This window comes from Schistocerca nitens, chromosome 6 (assembly GCF_023898315.1).
Source record: "Schistocerca nitens isolate TAMUIC-IGC-003100 chromosome 6, iqSchNite1.1, whole genome shotgun sequence".
NCBI classification, from domain to species: Eukaryota; Metazoa; Arthropoda; class Insecta; order Orthoptera; family Acrididae; genus Schistocerca; species Schistocerca nitens.
This window is the reverse complement of record NC_064619.1, coordinates 62,268,882-62,291,620: the sequence shown is the minus strand read 5'-3', so window position 1 is coordinate 62,291,620 and position 22,739 is coordinate 62,268,882.

The window sequence follows — 22,739 nt, the reverse complement described above, 5'->3', positions numbered from 1 at the left end:
TCTCCATGGGAGAATAGCTGCCTGCATTGCTGCGAAAGGTGGATATACACTGTACTAGTGCCGACATTGTGCATGCTCTGTTGCCTGTGTCTATGTGCCTGTGGTTCTGTCAGTGTGATCATGTGATGTATCTGACCCCAGGAATGTGTCAATAAAGTTTCCCCTTCCTGGGACAATGAATTCACGGTGTTCTTATTTCAATTTCCAGGAGTGTAGATGTAGTTTCCATTATGCACTAACAGTAAACATACTATTTTGATCTGCACGTCAGGACACTTACAACAATACTCATGCATTACTTCAATGTTGATTCCGTAAATAAATATTACATTTCCAACAGGAAACAGGCTGTATATATTAACATCTGATGTAGCGCGAGAACACTTCAAACGCTCCATGAGAGAGGCAGGGTCAGAAGCGGATTATATATGTTGTATGTTACTAATCCGTAAGACCACTATTAACGATTAATGTTGTTGATGCATGACGATGAAGCTTAAAATTCTTTGGAGATTGAAAAATGTCTTCTATAGCAAACCAAAAAGAAAATCCGTTGACGGTGTTGTTCACAGTATGTGATTTGCATTAAAACACTTCGTTCAGTTTCAGCAGCAGTAAATATTCATATTTCAAGTTGACGGATACATTCACTGTCCGCGATGTCGATCCTAAGTTATAATAATAATGAAGTGTGACGAGGGCCTCCCGTCGGGTAGACCGCTCGCCTGGTGCAAGTCTTTCGAATTGACGCCACTTCGGCGACTTGTGCGTCGATGGGGATGAAATTATGATTATTAGGACAACACAACACCCAGTCCCTAAACGGAGAAACTCTCCGACCCAGCCGGGAATCGAATCCGGGCCCGTAGGATTAACAGTCTGTCACGCCGAACACTCAGCTACCGGGGGCGGACGATCCTATGTTGGAGAGCGGTTTTAAATTTCGTTGGTGAGCACAAATTTTCACGAGTCCCGTTGCATAGAACTGTGGAAATAAGACGCAGTAGCATCGAAACGTTACCAGCACAAATTGTTTCTCAGATTTAACTACCCGAGTTGATTTTCTGACAAGGTGTTTAGAACGATATCACACGAATCTATGACCCTATGCCCAAACACAATTATATGACTCTCTAATCCTATGGCTTGTACGTTGAAATCTTCATTAACACTATAGCAAGAGTAGGAAATTTACGAGTGGCATCCTCAAATTTCACCGCTAAACGTTCTGCGACTACGACTTCTGAAGCGGGGACTCCATAAAGGCACCAGAGTACTATGTTTGAATTAGAAATTATCTCCTTCGAGGTTACTTCCCATGGGCAGTCTGTACAAGTCACACGGGGTGTTATTGCTTAACGTATGAAAACGAACACATTACCATTTCAGCCCCCAAACTATCCATTCGATTACAAATGATGTTCAAAATGTGATTGTTATTCACTTCGTTTTCCCTCATTCTCATTGGAACGGCGTACAACGTTCTTGTCATGTGATGTGCTTACTACTTTATGCACAAACGACTGGAGTAGTTCCAACTTTCTGAACAGACATGGTTAGAAGTGATAACAGAAGCGAATCCGAAAACAATATGGGGTATGAAAACAACTTTGGAATTTGACTGGCCCTTAGTACGTGTAATTTCTGGAGTAAATTTGAAGGCTTTGATGTGAAGCGCTTGGTTATGAACGCTACTCCGCTATGCAAGACAGAGAGTTGTGGGGTGACTGTAAAAGCGAGTTTAATGAAGGTTATTAAGTTACAGTGGCCAGGCAGAGGACAAGGGAAATCCCGGGCAAGTGAGCACGGGGAATGTTTAATATCTCAGTGGAGAGATAAATTTAAGATATCACATTTCGCACGACTATAAAAACCACACAGACATGTTATTTACATATGTATATATTAAGTTTAGGTTACGATGAGACTGAGAACTTAGTGTTCTTCAGTCTTCTGAAAGCTAAACTTCTGAAAGCTGAACATACAGCAGCCTGTCAACTCCTTTTGACGTTTTGTTCTGAGCCCTCTTACTACAATGCACTCTCGGCAGTTAAGGTAGATACATTCGTATTTAATTTTATTATTGTAATTATTTTAATATTATTATTATCAGATATAATCGTTATTTGGCACTGCTCATGAATAAAATTACGTTAAACTGCAGATATTTTATTCTTAATTGTAAAAATATACGATAACAGCAACCAACGGCATTCTTCATGCGGACGTGCCCACTGGAAGAGATCCACCTTTCTCTATGTCACTGCAGTGTGAGTTGCTAAGCAACCGTCGCTCTATACCCACATCCTTCGACGAAAAAAGGAATTGTTGAAGTATAAAACCGAACACTGTAAAAATGTGACGGATATGAAAGACCATGTAATTTAAGTTCTTTCATATCTCGTCTGATTAGCCACAAATAATATGTTACATAAAGTCAAAAACACGACAGAACCAGTTGCGACAAAACTATTCAAAGAAACGAGATTGCAGTGCATTCTGATGGTCGGTGGCAGCGCGGTTACTCTTTTTTGGTTGCTATTCTTGTCAACAATGAAACATTGAAAAAAAATGGAAAATTTAATAATAAAAGCCATCTCCTGTCTTTTCAGTACCGTTTGTGGTATGCCAATGCACATTTCGAAGCCACCGCCCTGTTATCAGGATTTCAGTTCGTGTAAAAGAACTTCAACTGCAACGTAAATACGGTAGAAGTGCATGTTAGTGGGAGTCCATCCCACATCCATTCGTAGCAGCCACTTACAAAATTGTGGTGAACTATGTACAGAAGTACAGAAGAGCAAATGCAATTTCGTTGTTAGTACTTGAGAGCATGCCAGCGAATTTGGTTTCTCTCTCTTATATATGGCGTCACAACGAAGCCGCTTCTACGAGCTTTTTACGCTGTTACATCATACACCGGTATCAAAAGCATTTTTACAAGTTTCTAACAACATGCAAAATTGCATGGATATTTAAGTGGCACAAAAATAACATATATAACTTACATGTAATAGTGCTTAATTTTTGCACGAAAACTACATGAAGAAAAGGTGCCAGTCTGTTGAAAATACAGAAAACCATTCCAGCTGCATTAGGTCTTCTTGTGTTCTATTTTGATTACGTTATTTTGATTTAGCGCAACTTAAACTCAGTGCGTCTAGGCGGCTAACCTTCGTGGATTCAGTTGGTAAGTTGCTGCTTGACATTGCGAGACACTATTACAAATGTCTTACTTCAGCTATACATCAAAGAAATACGTTTGGTGGACTAGTTGCTGGTGAAGATTTGATATATATTTCTAGTTAGTTCTTTCCTTACTCCCTGATGCACTTCTTTTTTGTGAATTAGGGCTGGCCAAACGATACTCGCGTTCGAACGGGTTCGAGTTTTCCCGATGGTTCGCAGCGTTTGACGAAGAATCGAGCTTGTTAGAAAAATCATGTCACATTTCGCTCACGCTGCGCTAGTTAAAGGGATACCCAAGAAACTATCAACAATCCACAACAAGAAGATATGACTCTGCTCAAAATTCAACATTTTCGTGAAACACTGGAGGAAACAGCATTACTGCACAGACTCCAAACAAGTTCTCCTACAGTAAAGGTATATATAGGCAGAGGTACAGATACATGCAACTAAGAGTCAAGACATTATTACTACCTGCTTAATAACTTGTCTCTCCGTCTTTGGAACGACATATATCACTGGATGTGCGCATCTGGGATGCAACCGTTTGTCAGTGGGTTTGTGGAGGTATGTGGCAGTAGATGTCTACGTACAGGTAACGTAATTCGCATACATTCCCATTTGCTGCCCATATCTTCGCTAGGGTGAGCCCCCATCAATGTCTGCTGCGCTTTCATACTTCTTTTACCGCCTCATGGGCCATCAATTCCATCAGGCAGCATCCAGCGTTGCTGTGGGCAGTGATCGCAATGTTTTGACTTATCAGTGAGCATGTAAGCTGTTATTTAAGTACAGGTAGCAGACAGAGAAGAAAATTTTGTACTACAAAAATTGTTACTGAACCAAACCAAGTATTCGTTAAGGTTTACCAAGTATATTGAAAATGAGCAGTTGACTCCCTGTTCACATATCAGAGTAAGTGATAAAACGTTACCAGTCACTAATCAGTCTGAAAACAAGACAGCAACATTTAGCAATTGATCAAGAATTAGATTCCGAACAAACGATGTATACCACAATAAAGTGACTATAATTTTTATAGCGAGAATGAATTACAGCGGTAAGATCCGTCTTGATGATAGTACCATCGGACGTCACTAGATAGCTGGCAAGGTAAACTTGAGAACTGGACAGAATCGCGTTCGCACTCTCATATTTATTTGTTAGTTGCCGTGTTTCACAGCTATTTTTGTTACTAAAATCAGTATGTATTAAATCTCTACGTAAGATCTTTGTGGTAGTACCAACAAAATTCACTAGCTTGCAGACCGATCAAAATATCGAACAAAATCGGAGATTTCCCAGACTCTGACCTAAATCGTTCGGATTGTTCGGATCGTGTTCAGACACAGCGCGATTTTCAATATACTTATAACACTTGGCAGAGGGATAAAATTATGTCTGCTAATATTTAAAATCGTTAATTACGTATTTTTTAATTACGAGATTTTGTAGCTAAAACGGGCAAATATCGGTAGCTTCTTTACCAACGACTTTCTGTATCACGAATAACTGAATAACATTTAAGTTTAAAGAAATTTCCCATTTAGAATCTCTAACACGGTTACTCCAACTCTGCTTTTAGTTTTTCAATCAGATGAGGGCGTAGTGGGCAAATAATGTATTTTCATAAAATTTTGGGATCATATATCTGACTTAAGTGATATTAACGTAAAACACCGTTTCTTGTACTTTCATTCAAACTATCCACATGAGCAAAATAAAATTAGCTAGCAGCCCGAGAGTTTTCAAATTCAGTTGTACGAGACAGGGTCGCTTACTACTCACTTTTTAATTTTCCAACCATAAGTAACAGATTTTTTGCTGCCTTTTCATAGAGCAGTTGTATAGTAAACAGAGCAACTTCAAAATTTAAATCTTACGCAAGACTTTGCCCAACAGTTCTCACACAAAATAATAAAACATAAAAATCTTCTACTCGTAGGCGCCACTTTCATTTACCAAAACAAAAACTATGCCACTTCATGCACAATTTTTCCAAACTAGTCCCATCTCAATACATGCGCTTATTAATTAGTTCAGATGATATCCACAATAGCTCCGAATAGACAGGCGTCGCATTTTATCTATATGTTACCGCAACTGCTGTATAAGAGCGACCCTAGCCGTATCTACGTCTTGACCTAGACCAACTTCCCCTGTATCATTATATAGAATTGAACAATTCGGTTCCCTTACAACACCGTACTTCATTACAAGGTTCAATAAAACAATTAAAACTGGTGGTCGGGTATTTTCATGATTGGTATGTCCTGTTGTGGTTTATTAGGTGTGCCGACGGTGGATTTCATAATGACCGCCAGTCCGCCACCTCCTCTGTCAACTAGACTCGGAACTAATTACGACCACGAGATAACACACCAAATCCATATAAAACAAATGTACAACACTTCAGTTACGCATTTATCAATTCAATAACATTATCTACTCTTTTCTGGTGCATTCCTCGAGGTATACGACTTATAGTGCGAACGTTTCGAATATGAGATTTTGTTCCTATGAATCGCTCTGTTGACAATTGATATATAACATTCTCCCATTTAATAGTGTTAGAAGACTTTATATTTAGGCCAGGATCTTATTCTAGAAAGAGCCAAACCCAGGTTTCGACCTTACCATTTACGACGGTTTTATTCAGTTTACTAACAAATTAAAATACCTCGGACTACTCCTCGTTCGGCAACTAGCGTCGAATTCTCATCTATTAATTACAGTTACAGAACTTGCAGAAAATCATTAGTAAGTATCCTGATCATGCCGTTCTAAAAGGTGGGGGGGGACTTCAACTCGCCAGGTATAGATTGGGGGTGTTATGCCATCAAAACTGGTGCCAGGGACAGAGTTTCATGGGTCATTGTTCTGGATGTCTTGTCCGAAAATTACCTTCAACAGACAGAACCAACTCGTGAGAGTAATATCTCAGACCTCCTGGCAACTAAGACACCTGAACTTACCGAGTCACTTAACATAGAGGAAGGTATCAGTGATTATAAAGCTGTGACAGCATATAGGACGACTGGTCCTACAAGGAATGTTAAGTAACGTCGGAAGATATATCTGTTCAGCAAAGGTGACAAATTTCAGAATATCTCAGTAGTCAGCATCAAATATTCGGTGATGAGGACGAAGATGTGGGGAACAAATGGAAAAAACTCAAGGTATCGTTCAATATTCCGTAGACAAGTATGTTCTGAGTAAGGCTTTGAGAGATGGGAAAGATCCACCATGGTTTATTAGACGTGTTAGAAAAGAGGTATGTAAATACAGAGCACTTAATCTCAGATTCAAGAAAAGTTAAAACCTAGCCGACAAACAAACTCTGAACGAAGCGAAAATGAGCGTAAGGAGAACAACGAGAGAATCATTCAACGATTTTGAAAGTAAGACGTTGTCAACTGACCTGAATAAAAGCCCTAAGAGATTTTGATTGAATGTAAAATCAGTGTGTGAGTCAAAATCATCTATTCATTCTCTCAGCGACCACACCAACGCCGAAACGGAAGATAAAAGAGAGAAGGCCGGAATACTTAATTCGTTCTTCCGCAGTTGTTTCACTGTGGAAGATCGTAACACTGTCCCTCCTGTCAATCGTCGTACGAACGTCAAAATGGCAGATGTTGAGTTAACCGATAACGGAACTGAAAAGAAGCTGCAAAAGGTTAGTAGTGGAAAGGCGTCAGGACCAGATGAAATACCCATCAGATTCTATAAAGATTATGCGAAAGAACTTGTTCCCCTCCAAGATGTAATTTATTGTAGATCGCTTGAGCAGCGAAAGGAAAAAAGCGCAGGTCACTCCCGTTTTAAGAAAGGAGGCAAGACAGATCCACACAATTGTAGACCTATATCGTTGAAGTCAATCTGTTGTAGAATTATGGAACATGTTTTATGCTCAAGTGCTATGATGTTTTTGGAAAATGAATATCTCCTCTATAAGAATCATCATGGATTTCCCCAACCGAGAGCCTGCGGAACTCATATCGTTCTGTTCCTACGTAAGATCCAGAACGCAGTTGACGACGGTGCTCAAGTTGATGCCGTGTTCCTCGATTTCAGTAAGGCATTTGACTCTGTCCCCGCACTGCCGTATACTGAAAATGATACGAGCTTGCGGAGTGTCGGAGGAGACCTGCGATTAGATTCAAGACCTTCTTGCAGATGGAACTCTACACGTCGCTCTTAACGAAACAACATCGACAGACGCAAAGGTAATATCCGGAGTACCACAAGGAATTGTGATAGAACAGTTGCTGTTTGCAATATGTACAAACGATCTAGTAGAAAGCATAGGGTGCAGATGATGCAGTTGTCTATACCAAAGTATCAACGCTAGAAGAGAGTAAGAATTTGCAGAACGGCCTGCAAAAAATTGATGATTGGTGCAGGCTCTGACAGTTGGCCCTGCATGTAGATAAATGTAACATATTGCGCATACATAGGAAAAGAAATCTACTACTGAACAGCTACACTATTGAGCACAAACAGCGTCTGCCGTAAAATATCTAGGCCTGACTATCCAGAGCGACCTTAAGTGGAACGACCACATAAAATAGATAGAGGGGAAAAGCAGATACCACACTCAGATTCATCGGAAGAATCTTAACGAAATGTAACTCATCCACGAAAAATGTCACTTACAAGGCTCTTGCTGGCCCGATTCTTGAGTATTGTTAATCTATCTGGAATCCGTACCAGTTAACACTGATAGAGGAGAAAGAACACATTCAACGAATAGATGCGCGTTTCGTCACGGATCGTTTAGCTGGCGAGAGAGCGTTACGTAGATGCTAAATGAAAATCTACTGGCAGACGTTACAAGAGAGGCGTTGTGCATCACAGAGAGATTTACTATTGAGATTTCGGGACAGCACTTTTCAGTAGGAGTCAGACAATATATTACTTTTCCCCACTTACATCTCGCGTATTAAACACGAGGAGAAAATTCGAGAAACTAGACCCAATACGGAGGTTTACCGACAATCGTTCTTTCCACGCACTGTTCGCTAGTAGAACAGGGTTGGAGGAATCAGATATTGGTACCGAAAGTACACATCACCACACACCATTAAGTGGCTTGCGGAGTATGATGTAGATGTAGATGTACTCATCCAACAGAAAGCCCATTTGACTAAAACTATTAAAACAACTAACAGGCCGAACGTGCATATTACATCCCACCACTATTGTACACACTTACAAAATCTTGATCCGGCCCATCCTCTGCTGTGTAAATGTTGCATGGATCCCCGCCCACCAAAGTCCCTGCAAACCCCTGAACGTCAAGTCCCTCCAAACCCTCGACTGCCATGTCTCTCCAAGCCCGCGAACGCCGTGCACTCCATCACTCTTTACGCATCCCTTTACCTTCCCCCACCTGGATGCTCTATCATCTGATCAAATTCCCGACCCTCCTTACTCACATCAGCCGGCCGGAGTGACCGTGCGGTTCTAGGCGCTACAGTCTGGAGGCGAGCGACCGCTACGGTCGCAGGTTCGAATCCTGCTTCGGGCATGGATGTGTGTGATGTCCTTGGGTTAGTTAGGTTTAATTAGTTCTGAGTTCTAGGCGACTGACGACCTGAGATGTTAAGTCGCATTGTGCTCAGAGCCATTGGAACCTTACCCACATCGAGCACCTCAACATCTGCTTTACTGTCCGCAGACAAGATTCCAATCACCCCATTGTCTCCCCTCTGTTCAACAACCCCGGAATGTTGCCTCGCCTTCACAAACACATCCCTTCGTCTCTATACAAACTCCATGTCCAATCCCAACGAAACTTCAGCGAACTCCCTCTCCCAGACAATGAGATAAGCTCAGATGTTTATCCCTCCTACAAACTTTAACTCTTCCTCACCTATCCCATTCCACATCGGGCCTCCTCTCACCTTTCCCTCTCCATCCATCCCCATCCCTTTCTTATTTTAACTACTGCCCTACCCACACGACACCCACTGTATTTTCCACCGACTTTATTTCCCACTATACACCTTAACTCCTGCCTCTCATACCCTTAGTTTTCCTACCTAACAGATCCCTACCTTTGTACCCACACCCCTCAACTATATGGGACTTCCTTTCCCTACCCGCAATATTTCTAACACTGGTGCGGGAATTTCCCATTTTAAGTGAATTTGCAGTGTTTGAGTGTATCTAGCAGAAGAATTTTACCCTCCTGCGACATATTTTAAATGCATATACTTTTGTTTTTTTACTGTCTGTCTTTGATTTTTACTTTAAAGTGGAAAACAGCCTCAAATTTTTTCTGTATAGTCTTATCATTAAAAAAAGCCGGCACAGTAGGTCAGCGTGTTAAAACTGGCATTGTAGGTCAGCGTGTTTCGTCAAACGGTTAGATGCTATCTGTAATAAAAAAGACTGAGTTAATGCATCAGCGATGAACTTGAACAAGCTTCAGCGCACATCTGCCCCGAACAAACACAACGAGTAATAACGAACCAAATAAGTTAAAGAAAAGTGACCCGCCTGGTTTGAGGCGCCATGTCACGGATTGCGCGGCTTCTCCCGCCGGAGATTCGAGTCCTCCCTCGGGCATGGGTATGTGTGTGTAGTTCTTAGCGTAATTTAGTTTAAGTAGTGCGTAAGTCTAGGGACAGATGACCTCAGCAGTTTGGTCCCTTAGCAATTCACACACATTGGAACATTTTGGTGTATTTCAGAAACAGCATAATATTTATCTTTTGGATCTGTGGCTCTTGTCCTTTCTTTCCGCGTTTGCAATTAAATAATAGGCTATAGATTCCATCTTTTTGCGACCACACTGTTTTTTCTTTTTACTCAAACATGTTTCAGCATCTCTGTGCCATCATCAGTAGATTATTGTTTATGTGTGTGCAGTGTGCCGGCCGCTGGTGGCCGAGCGGTTCTAGGCGCTTCAGTCTGGAACCGCGCGACCGCTACGGTCGCAGGTTCGAATCCTGCCTCGGGCATGGATGTGTGTGATGTCCTTAGGTTAGTTATGTTTAAGTAGTTCTAAGTTCTAGGGGACTGATGACCTGAGATGTTAAGTCCCGTAGTGCTCAGAGCCATTTGAACCATTTTTTTGTGTGCAGTGTACTCTGAACGCTAAAGAAGAAGGATCAGTCACAACAAAATATGAGAAACTATCAGTGCAGGACACCATACAGTTTCTCCTGCAAAACCATATAATGTAAAATAACATTATCAATAAACAAAAACTCACTGATGATGGCACAGTGGTGCTGAAACGTGTTTGGATGACAAGAAAAAAATTGTGTGTTTGCAAAAAGGAGGAAGCTACACCCTGTAATATGTGTCTACCATCCTAAAATCAATGACACTTACGATCTTTAACTTTTTATCTTTTCTTGAGAACACCATTCGCTAAATCGGTGTTCTTTCTCGTCTCTTATGACCACGATATCGATGTGAAACTCTGATGTTCCTTCGCTTCCTAAGAGGTTCTAAACAGTCTAAGCTACTTGTGTACCCATTAAATGCTCATGCTCTGTGACAACATCAGTTTCCAGATTGTCTCCCGCAGTCGCTAGTAAGAGCTCGTCATTTTCTCTTCACCTCCGAGAGAACGACAGACGCTGACCGCAAAGGAACCGCCTGCCCATCGGCTAATCTCTGTTCGCGCGCAGCCTCCTGTACCGGCTCGATAGCTGGTTCGTCGGCTAATCCCTGATAGCGGATAAGCGCATTTTCAGGCCATCGCTACGGCAGCCGGGATCGACTTCATTACCCTTCGTCCTAAATTAATGGCTCGCCGCGTAAATCGGATCTCGCTTCCACTAGATCGAAAGCGGCGGCGTGTTAGCATGCATGTAGTTACTGCTGAGTCGACGGGACTGGGAGTCCTGTCGGCGCCGAAGGACGGAGTTCACTGAAAACATTTGTACTACATTTCGGTACAGGCAATCAAGTAAAAGACAGAGAAATCATGTGTATGTAATGGAAGAAGGTCCGGATCTAGGAGTAGCGTATTTTGATAAGTAATCAAAACGTCCTGGGACCCGGTTTCGAAACCAGCCACCGCTTAAACTGTGAATGAAAATCATCAGCAATGGCTATTCGTTTGGGAGAGATCCAGTGACCTTGTTGACCACTGTAGCGTTTCACAAGAACGAAGACAAACAGTAGAAACTATCACCGTGTGTGGGTGGGATTATCTTGCTGAAATGAGAGTCTAGGGCTATTGCCCTTAGGGTGGGAAATGCCTCTACACCCCGGAAGAACCACCAGTGGTCTACGACAAGAGAATGCAGAGTGCAATGGAAACCACTGTAATGTGTAGCCAAAAGATATGTGTCCTGTAAATGAAAAAATGTCACTGTATTCTCTCCACTGTCAAAAGATTCTGAATTAGTCCACTATTCATACCTGTGCGAGGCTACTGCCAATGGCGCGGTAACTATTAGAAAAAGCTTGAATAATCAACGAAATAGTGAAAATTAAGAGTAGGAGAGAGGAATAGCAGATATTTGAACGTGGTAGGGAAGCTAGGAAACCTGAAAAGAGGAATGTAAAGGCTCAGATAGATGTATTGGAGGGCAGTTAAATGAACTGGAAGGAAGGGGAGGATATCTGGGCACACGAATATAGGGTACTATGAATAGTAGGATAAAATGGTATACTTGCAGTAGAGTTCATTACGAATGAGAAAGTTGGAAAGAGAGTGTGTTAGAGTGAACAGTTCAGGTGACAGGCTTGTTCTCATCGGAATCACAACAAATCAACGCCAATAACAGTAGCTCAGGTAAACATACCGACGTCGCAGCCTAATCATGAAGATGTTGAGAAAGTGTATAAGGACATGAACTGTTAATTCAGAATGTGTAAAAACGATAGTGTTATAATCACGGGGGTTGAAACGCGGTAGTAGGCGAACGAATGTAAGAAACAGCTATGGGAGAATATGGATTTGATAGCGGGAGTGAGAGAAGTGAAAGACTGCTTCCGTTCTACAATAAACTTCAGCGAGTAGGAACACACCGTGAAGAGTCACAAGAGGAGGTCGTATGCTTGGAATAGGCCTGGAGGTATGGGAAGATACTAGATGTATTATATCATAGCCAGATAGAGATTTCGAAATGAGATATTAAATTGGAAGGTGTACCCAGGGGCAGATATGAACTTGGATTACAGTTTAGTAATTGTGAACAGTAGACTGAAGTTGAAGGGGTACACCCAGAGAAATCAGTTTGCAAAGCAGTGGCATACTCTAACAGTGTGGAATGATCAAATACGTTTGAAATTCTCTAAGGCTAGAGATACACCTTTAATGAATGTCAAAGTATGCGGTTCACTTGAAACGGAATTGATATATCTACGAAGGCCAGTCCTAAATTTCTCGTATGTAAACAAGGGTACAAGGAAGGTAACAGTGCATAAACCTTAGGTACCAGTAAAAAAAAAAAAACTACGCACCACGTAGGAAGTACAGGGTGTTTCAAAAATGACCGCTATATTTGAAACGGCAATAAAAACTAAACGAGCAGCGATAGAAATACTCCGTTTGTTGCAATATGCTTGGGACAACAGTACATTTTCAGGCGGACAAACTTTCGAAATTACAGTAGTTACAATTTTCAACAACAGATGGCGCTGCAAGTGATGTGAAAGATATAGAAGACAACGCAGTCTGTGGGTGCGCCATTCTGTACGTCGTCTTTCTGCTGTAAGCGTGTGCTGTTCACAACGTGCAAGTGTGCTGTAGACAACATGGTTTATTCCTTAGAACAGGGGATTTTTCTGGTGTTGGAATTCCACCACCTAGATCACAGTGTTGTTGCAACAAGACGAAGTTTTCAACGGAGGTTTAATGTAACCAAAGGACCGCAAAGCGATACAATAAAGGATCTGTTTGACAAATTTCAACGGACTGGGAACGTGACGGATGAACGTGCTGGAAAGGTAGGGCGACCGCGTACGGCAACCACAGAGGGCAACACGCAGCTAGTGCAGCAGGTGATCCAACAGCGGCCTCGGGTTTCCGTTCGCCGTGTTGCAGCTGCGGTCCAAATGACGCCAACGTCCACGTATCGTCTCATGCGCCAGAGTTTACACCTCCATCCATACAAAATTCAAACCCTCAGCGCCGCTACCATTGTTGCACGAGAGACATTCGCTAACGATATAGTGCACAGGATTGATGACGGCGATATGCATGTGGGCAGCATTTGGTTTACTGACGAAGCTTATTTTTACCTGGACGGCTTCGTCAATAAACAGAACTGGCGCATATGGGGAACCGAAAAGCCCCATGTTGCAGTCCCATCGTCCCTGCATCCTCAAAAAGTACTGGTCTGGGCCGCCATTTCTTCCAAAGGAATCATTGGCCCATTTTTCAGATCCGAAACGATTACTGCATCACGCTATCTGGACATTCTTCGTGAATTTGTGGCGGTACAAACTGCCTTAGACGACACTGCGAACACCTCGTGGTTTATGCAAGATGGTGCCCGGCCACATCGCACGGCCGACGTCTTTAATTTCCTGAATGAATATTTCGATGATCGTGTGATTGCTTTGGGCTATCCGAAACATACAGGAGGCGGCGTGGATTGGCCTCCCTATTCGCCAGACATGAACCCCTGTGACTTCTTTCTGTGGGGACACGTGAAAGACCAGGTGTACCGCCAGAATCCAGAAACAATTGAACAGCTGAAGCAGTACATCTCATCTGCATGTGAAGCCATTCCGCCAGACACGTTGTCAAAGGTTTCGGGTAATTTCATTCAGAGACTACGCCATATTATTGCTACGCATGGTGGATATGTGGAAAATATCGTACTATAGAGTTTCCCAGACCGCAGCGCCATCTGTTGTTGACAATTGTAACTACTGTAATTTCGAAAGTTTGTCTGCCTGAAAATGTACTGTTGTCCCAAGCATATTGCAACAAACGGTGTATTTCTATTGCTGCTCGTTTAGTTTGTATTGCCGTTTCAAATATACCGGTCATTTTTGAAACACCCTGTATCTTGATGGCAGGACGTATCTTGATAGCAACGGAAATCGGGAGATGTGATATATATGTACGGACAAAGAAATGATTTCAATTCCAGGAAAAATGACGATATATTCAAGACAAAGAGCTCTGCGAATTGAGAAAGTCAGTAACGTATAAGTCCACGTTTGGCCCTTATCCAAGCAGTTATTCAGCTTGTAATTGATTGACAGGGTTGCTGGATGTCCTCGTGAGGGATATCGTGCCAAGTGCTGTCCAATTGGCGCTTTAGCTGGTGTAGTTGGGTGCCCTGTCCATACTGCTTCAGTCGTTCTTCGTTTGGGAGAGATCCGATGACTTTGTTGACCGCTGTAGCGTTCCACAAGAACGAAGAGAAGCAGTAGAAACTTTTGCCGTGTGTGGTCTGAATTATCTTGTTGAAATATGAGCCTAGCACGGTTAGCTACGACAGGCAACAAAACGGGAGGTAAGAGTATCGTATCGCTGGTGACAGGTTGGTACAGCACTGTTGTGGCCACTTGAGAGAGACAGAGCGCGCATGTGCTTTGGCAGGAATTTCTCAGGCATCAAATATCAAAGGGTTGCCGCCACCTGAAGCTTTTGTTTGCGGGATTATTGTGACATCCGGTCTGTGAGCTGCACTATGCGATTGGTGCGTGGTACGGTCCAGCTGACGGCCAGTTCTTTGCGACAGAAAGATTTTTAACAGTATAATTATGTGCTGTGTGTTATCTTTACGGCATTCGTTGTGCAATCGAAATAAAAAGCTACCAACCTAATTAATTCTTTTCGATAGATTTTAAAAGACTTGTATCTCCCTAAACAGCACTGATATAACACCTGCAAATTGAAGTTTATAAATAAACAGTATATCTTCTTCTGCTATGTATTTGAATTTCCTGTCGTGAGATCCCTCTTCTCCATCACAGACCCGCCAATTTCCGAGAGGGGGAGTGGAGGGAGACGGCTGGGGTATTTCCTAGAGTAGAGGGTTTAATTAATTTATCAATTTAATTACTCATTTAATCAATTTTATAGAGTGAGATGGAGCAATAGGAATAACTCAGGCCTGAAAGTACACTTGTATCAACGAGGAGGAGGGACTGAGTGTTGGAGGTTTGCAGAGGTGCAGGGAGGACGAGGGGAAGGATTAGGGATGGGGGGGATTTCTTGGAAGGACGGATTATCCCCGACGGCCACGTCGTCACTGCTGCAAGCCATTCTCACCGGCACGCCAGAAACCATGGGAACTTGGTGATGCAGCGGAACGCGCAGTCTGCAAACGGGTTCGCCTCCTTTGGAGAGACGACACCATGTTCTCCACACCGATGATTGTAATCGAGCCTCAGTAAAGAAGTCATTCTAACCATCATAGGGGCTTCCTCCGTTGCCCAACATCCTCCCTTAGCAGAGAGATATCAGAGTCATCCTGCTATAACTGGTGTCAGGACGACTGCTGTGGATGAAAGTAAGGAAAGAGATGGACGTCCGAAAGAAAGCAGCCAGAATCTTGGGTCATCTCCAGCAGGAAAGTCTTACGCAACAATACGAGCAGGTGCCGAACTGAATGTCTTGTTTGAGTCTGTGTGGTTGTTTTCCTATCTTTGCTTCGTTTGATCATTTTTTTTTTTTGGTTCTACTAATGCTTAGGTTGGTAGTTAGTATGCAATATGGAGAAGCAATTTTCAGCTGAGGACGCTATTCCGCAGTTAAAAAGTTAAGTAGCTCGGTTACAGGCAGAATTGTAGCAACTAAAAGAGTATAGTAGGAAATGAACGCTCGATAGTACACCCCTCCTGGATACCAACAGCTCTACACTGGTAACACCATTTTCAGGGGAATCAGCGGAGAATATCTTTGGATTTTTGGATAATTTGGACACAATTGCTATTTCAGGAGATTGGAATAATAAGAAATTGCTGAGTGCAGCGAATTTAAAACTACCACGAGACGCTGGGATGCATGCGATGTGCCACAAAAATTTAAGGGAACCACAAGCGTTCGATATCTTGAGGTTTGGTTGAAAGATATAGAAGGAAGAATACATCGAGATATCGCCAAGCGCTGATTAGTGTGTTTCAAAAGCATGCGGAATCATTATAGAGTTTTGTAGAACGTATTCGCAAAATTGATGTCGATACACAGCACTTGATATCGCTAACGAAGCGATATTACTGGAAGATGAGCAATGAGTGCTAGACACATTTTATAGGGGTTACAGCCATAAATGTCTCGAAGACTTCTATTGGACCTTCCAAAGACTGTAAACGAAACAGTATAAATGAACTTGATGTGGTGACCAAGCCAGGAGAAAATGCAGCTATCGAAAGGTACCTGGATAGCTAATTTAGAAGTGATAGATCAAGAGCAATTGGAGTGGGATGGCCTATTAAACTAGTCAACACTGGGACAGCCTGTCAGCTATGTGACACTAAGAAATAAAATAGCACATCCAGACAGACAGGCAAGGAGGACATGGGTAGACTTTTGGAAGAATAGATTGCGTTGTTTGATCCTCCTGTCCCATAATCTGCTATACTACGAGATCAACATCAGATACCCTCTGGAAACGAAGCACCTGTTTATAACAAACCATAATGTTTTTGTATGCCCATCGTTTGGCAGGAGGTCTCTGGGACAACGGCCGTTTACTAATGTGACAAAATAAAACACCTACAGCCGTTTTTATGATTTTATTTTATACAAAATTAAATCATAAGGGCGCCTGTAGGTGTTTTATTTTGTCACAACTATACTGTTCTCCTGAAAGCTTGCAACAGAAGACAATATAAATACAGCAGCTACAATATGAGGTAATACAAGTACTTAATACCCCCGGGTCAGCACCATTCATCACCGTTGTGAAAAAGTTGACACAAGGCAGCAACGGATATCAGTTCTGTTGTGACTGTAACTACATAAATAAAAAAAACAATGAAATGAAATGAAATGATCGTATGGCATTGTTGGCCGGGAGGCCCCATGCGGGGAAGTTCGGCCGCCGTATTGCAAGTTCTTTTTAGTTAACACCACTTCGGCGACTTGTGAGTCAATGATTATGAAATGACGATGAAGAACACACAACACCCAGTCATCACGAGACAGAGAAAATCCCTGACCCCGCCGGGAATCGAGCCCGGGACCCCATCGGACGCCTACCCAATGCCACAAGTATCGGAAACAGTAGAAAATCTGGGTTAGTGTCAGTATTTTACAACTGTGGACCTATTAAGTGTAAATCCTAAATCAGATGTAACGCCTGAAGATTGTTGAAAGATGTCAATCCCTTCTGGTCATTATCAATATTGTCACATACCTTTTGTTCTGAAAAGTGCACCTGCTACTTTCTAGTAATTATTACGAGAGTTGGAACTTTAATAGTGGCACCTATTTATATACAGCTCGAACAAAACACATAGGTGTTTCAAAGTTTTACTGACCTTCAAAGTAGTCACCAGCGTTATGTACAACCCGTTGCCAGCGATGTGAAAGTCGTAGGATACTCTTAGCAGCGCCAGTTGTGTTGAAAGTTCGAGCGGCGCGGTCTGTTACCCGACGAATTGGTAGCAGTTCTGAAGTAAATGCCGTGAAGTATTTCCTTCAGTTTAGAAATCGAGTTGAACTCACGAGGGCATAAGTCAGAGAACTGCAGTATGTGGTATAGCACTTAGCAGCCCCATCAGTCAAACAAATCAGTTACAGATTGCACTGTACATGCTTGAGCATTGTCCTGCAAAATGATGGCCAGGTCCTGCAGACAGTGTCATCACTATACTGTTCTTTTTTGGAACACAACCTACGACCAGCTTAGAGATAGAAGTGATGACACTTTCTACAAATTCGTCGGTCAATAGACCAAGCCGCTCGAACTGTCAACACTACCGGTACTGCTAAGAGTATCCTACGATTTCCACATCGCTGGCAACGGGTTTTACACAATGTTGGTGACTATTTTGAAGGTCAGTAAGACTTTGAAACACATATCTGTTTTGTGCGAACCGTAAATAAATAGTTGCCACTATTAAAATTCCAACCCTCGTAGATAGTATGTTGTCATGATTAAAACCGAAGCAATATATGGTGTGTATTCGTGGGTTTTCCCAGCGACTATGCAGCCTGAAAGTCTCTCAGAAATGCAGCAAGATTTACTGACCTTTGTAGTACGAATTTTCGACAGCATAATATGCCATCATCATCAGGTTACTCCTGCTCACAGGCAGCAGAAGTAATTTGGTGATGGTATGTTATGTGGCCAGAGATTCGCTCTACAACAATTAATCAATATGGCTGCATGCCCAAAAGAATTTCGAAAAATACTTGGTGTATTTAGGTGAAATGGTTGTATATTACAAAGATATCAAGGAACATAGAGTGGCATTATGTGAAGTTTTCGATTGTCTTCTATGGGCAGAATGGTTAATCCTTAGTCTGGAACAGTGCCACCTCATTTTACAAGAAGTTCGTTACTTCGTCAGTTTATTGGCTAAAATGGTATTACCACCTGTCAGTGACTTCTCGATGCCGTAAGAAGTTCTGTGACACCCATTAGCATAAAGAAGTTTTGCAATCTTGTTTATGCTTCACCAATATTTATAACAAGCACGTCTGACAATTCGTTGCAATTGCAAGGCCCTCACACAGTTGATAAGGAAAGGGATAAGGTTTCATTGGTCACCAGACTATGAAGCATGTCTTTTAAATCTAAAAGATTTGTTAACAACTAATCCAGTTCTTACCTTTCCAGATTTTCAGAAACAGTTTGTACTGTCATACAACTCCAGCAATTTTTAATTAGGTTGTGTCTTGAGTCATAAACAGATGGACAGGAACACTCCATAGAATATGCATCCAGACAACTTAACCAAACAGAAAGCAATTATTCAACAACTGAGAAAGAAACATTGGCACTAATATTTAGAATAACTCATTTCTTATGTTATTTATGTGGACATCAGTAGTAACTGATCACACAGCACTTACATAAATCATTATTAGGGCTCAAGAATCTAGAGGGAAGTTGCATTTCAGTGAGTTTGATTTTGCAGTAATATATCTTCCAGGAAGTTCACGCACAAATGCAGATGATCTGACCTACAAAGTATATGCCATGGAATGTGATGGCATAGACAAGGCTGAATGGACTGAATTACTAAACAATATTCAAATGGTCAGCAGTTCACCTGAGAGCCACAGTTTAGTATGGATGATGGAGTATTGTACATGAAGTCGAGATGTGGGTTAGATATCATAGTGCCAGAACTACTTCAAAACGAAGTGTTGAGGCAGTCCATGATTCGATTTTAGCGGTCCACACTTTTCACACAGAAACAGAACGCAGAGTAGTTGAAAATTACCAGTTGGTAGCATACAGATAATATGTCAATTTCTACATAAAAATTTGCAAAGGGCACAGAGCAGTCACCAAACCCAGATAAACCATTTCAGATGCCTGAGTTGGATGTCCTTGGGCCTTTTGTGGAAACAAGTCAGTACCATTTGACGACAACTGATCTTTTTCACGTTGGTTTCTACAATAGCCATAGTGAAATAGTCGGCCAAAATAGCAATGTTAAACCGATGTACACCAATTCATAACGCCTGAAAGAGTAATAACTGACAATGGGATAAAGTTCATATCGCATTTAATGAAGCACTTAAGCCAGTCATTGTTCAAATGGCTCTGAGCACTATGGGACTCAACTGCTGTGGTCATCAGTCCCCTAGAACTCAGAACCACTTAAACCTAACTAACCTAAGGACATCACACACATCTATGCCCGAGGCAGGATTCGAACCTGAGACCGTAGCAGCAGCGCGGCTCCGGACTGGAGCGCCTAGAACCGCACAGCCACCGCGGCAGGCCACGCCAGTCATTGTAAACTAAGAAACTTTGGACTAGTGCGTTACATTCATGGGTAATTAGTCCAACAGAAAAGGTTCATTGGGTGATTGCAAAGACGTTAAGCTGCTGCATCAACCCTCAGAATGACTGGGACATTTTACTTGCATACATCATGGGAGTGTACAGTTAAAAAATTCATGAGAGCACAATGTTGTCGCCCTATTACGTTGTTTTTGGTCAGACAGTGCCATCTTCTGTCCTATTTTGTAAGCCAATGGCAGGAAGTGATATTTTGGCATTGAATATTTTCTCAAAATTTTGAGAACTATTTGTGACAGGTGGAAAAGGTGAATACCAAAGCTCTGAAATGACAAGAAAAGACACATAATAAGAAAGCAGTGTTACCTCAGTATCATGTAGGTCACTGGGTAATGAAGACCTACGCACAGGACACAAAAGAGAAAACTAAGAAGTTTGTAACACATTATCAGGTCCCTTTCAGGTTATAGAAACGAAGTTGCCTGTGAACGTCAAGTTATTTCTCCTTATTCACCCCATGATACCCTCTTGTCAGTTCTATAGTCCTTTTGGGAGAACTGTAGAGGCGATGCCTCCTCTATCAGCAGTGTCTTCCCAAGAAGGTGGGGGGGAGGACATCTGGGCTAAAGGGTAAAAAAGGGAAAGCTCAGAAAAACAAATTACACAGCTGTGTAGTTATCCAAACATATCACTATGGAATTACGCCACAAACAGGAATAGCGAGGTAATTAAAGTAGCAGGATAACTGAACACAATTGATTTATGAATTTCCCATGTTGTTTTAATTATTATTTGGTTGACGAGGGCACATATTTTATGTTTATCATGTATGAAAGAACAGATGGTAGAGGATGTTATTTTTTGTGAAAGAGGGCCAAGCAAGTGTACATAAAGAAACGTTTGGGGTATGTTCGAGGTTGAAGCAATTTTGAACGAAATTATCCCTCTAACATCACTAATGGCAGTTGAAATTCAGCGCTTGAGATGACAAGAAACCCCAATACACACCCCAATAGACATACCACAATAAATTAACTGTTTTGTGCAGAGTGCACTTGATTGTTGAAGATGAAGTAGTTGTTCATTGTCAGCAGGCCTAAACAGCACGTAGACCATCACTTAGGATTACTCTGTAGAATATTTGTATACGTGTCAGTTTTAGACGTTTAGCTTTATGGGGAAAGATTTTTTTTACTCAGTTGATTTGCGTAAGGAGGAAAGTAACATCAGAAAGTTCCACCATGATTATAATACAGACGTTATTTTACGTATCTGATCTGCCCCGCGAGAGAGCTTACCCACCGAAAACCTAATCTTCTCAAATGACACATTGGACGCGACCGTGCTCACCCCCCTGAACTGAATATTAACTACGTCAGTGGAACCCATGCCAGAATACGTAAAAACGTATGGCAATGAACGTCAGAAGCAAGCTATAAGAACTTCAACCTCAGCTGCATGTTTAGTTTTCGCAGTAATGCGACTCGTATACAATCAACCTGAAATTAGGATGTGCGTATCAGACTAGTCACAACAGCACCAACACGAAGCAATGCGATGAGAGACGAAATGGGCTATGAACAAAGTCCTCTGTGTAGAGATAAGTGCTGGTTAAGTCAGGCAAACAACGTACAATGTGATACAGTGAGTGGAGGAAAATGTATGAAGTGGAAATAAGTGTAAACAACTAGTGTTTTGACTTCAATAAAACTCGAGGTATGTAAAGTCATAAGCGAGTCTTAGAACCGGCCGAAGAGCGTCAGGACGAAACCAGCTGCCCGCCAAATCAGTCGCACCTGGTGATTGGACTGTGTGGTCAGCGACTTCGTAACACCACGGTAATGATAGACCACACTTGCCGCTGATGTGTGATGTAGCATGTAGGAATTGTGCAGACACCAGTCACCACAACCGTGACGTCACTGACACGTTCCAAATACACTAACAGTGGTAAAGAGCAAAAATAAGCATGGAGAAGCGGTATTTACGGACGTTCGAATCAGCCCATCATCGCCTAACAGCCGGGCAGTGATGTGACGTCGAGCCCGTGCTACTCTGCAACACACCAATAAATCAGATGCTTCTGCGTCAGCCGTGACATGAACTGCTGCCTGCCGTATAAGCCTCTGGGTGTCAGGGGGTAGCTATGCGCTCTGCCACCCTACTGAGAGTACTACGTTAGGGTCCAGACATCTTTCCCGGCGTGGCACCAACGGAAAATCACTGCGTTCCAGTCATGCGAGCACGATGCAGTCCGACGTCCTTGTAGTCGCTGCCGTAGTCCAGTCATTGTGGCGCCAGAAACCGCAGGAACCTGGTGACGCAGCAGAACGAGCAGTCAGCAGTTGGAGGCCGTGCCCTCTGTGGAGACGCTGTCACATTCACCGCGCCGCCTACTAATGACTGTAAAGTTAAGGCTCAATAATGAAGTCTCTGCAACCGTCATTGGGCCTGTTCCAACCGCCCAGCATCATTCCTCAGCAGAAAATCCAAGCCCGCACTAAAATATAAGAGCCATCCTGTAATAATATGTGACGTAAACTGTTGTGTCGACAAGAGGTGCCGACACAGTGTGTTTGAGGGGGCCGAAATGCACGCTATAAGCGCACGAAGGATGGCGTGAAGTCTGAAACAGGATACGCAATGAATGCTATAAAGAAAAGTACGTAGCTGCAGTAATACTTAACTTTA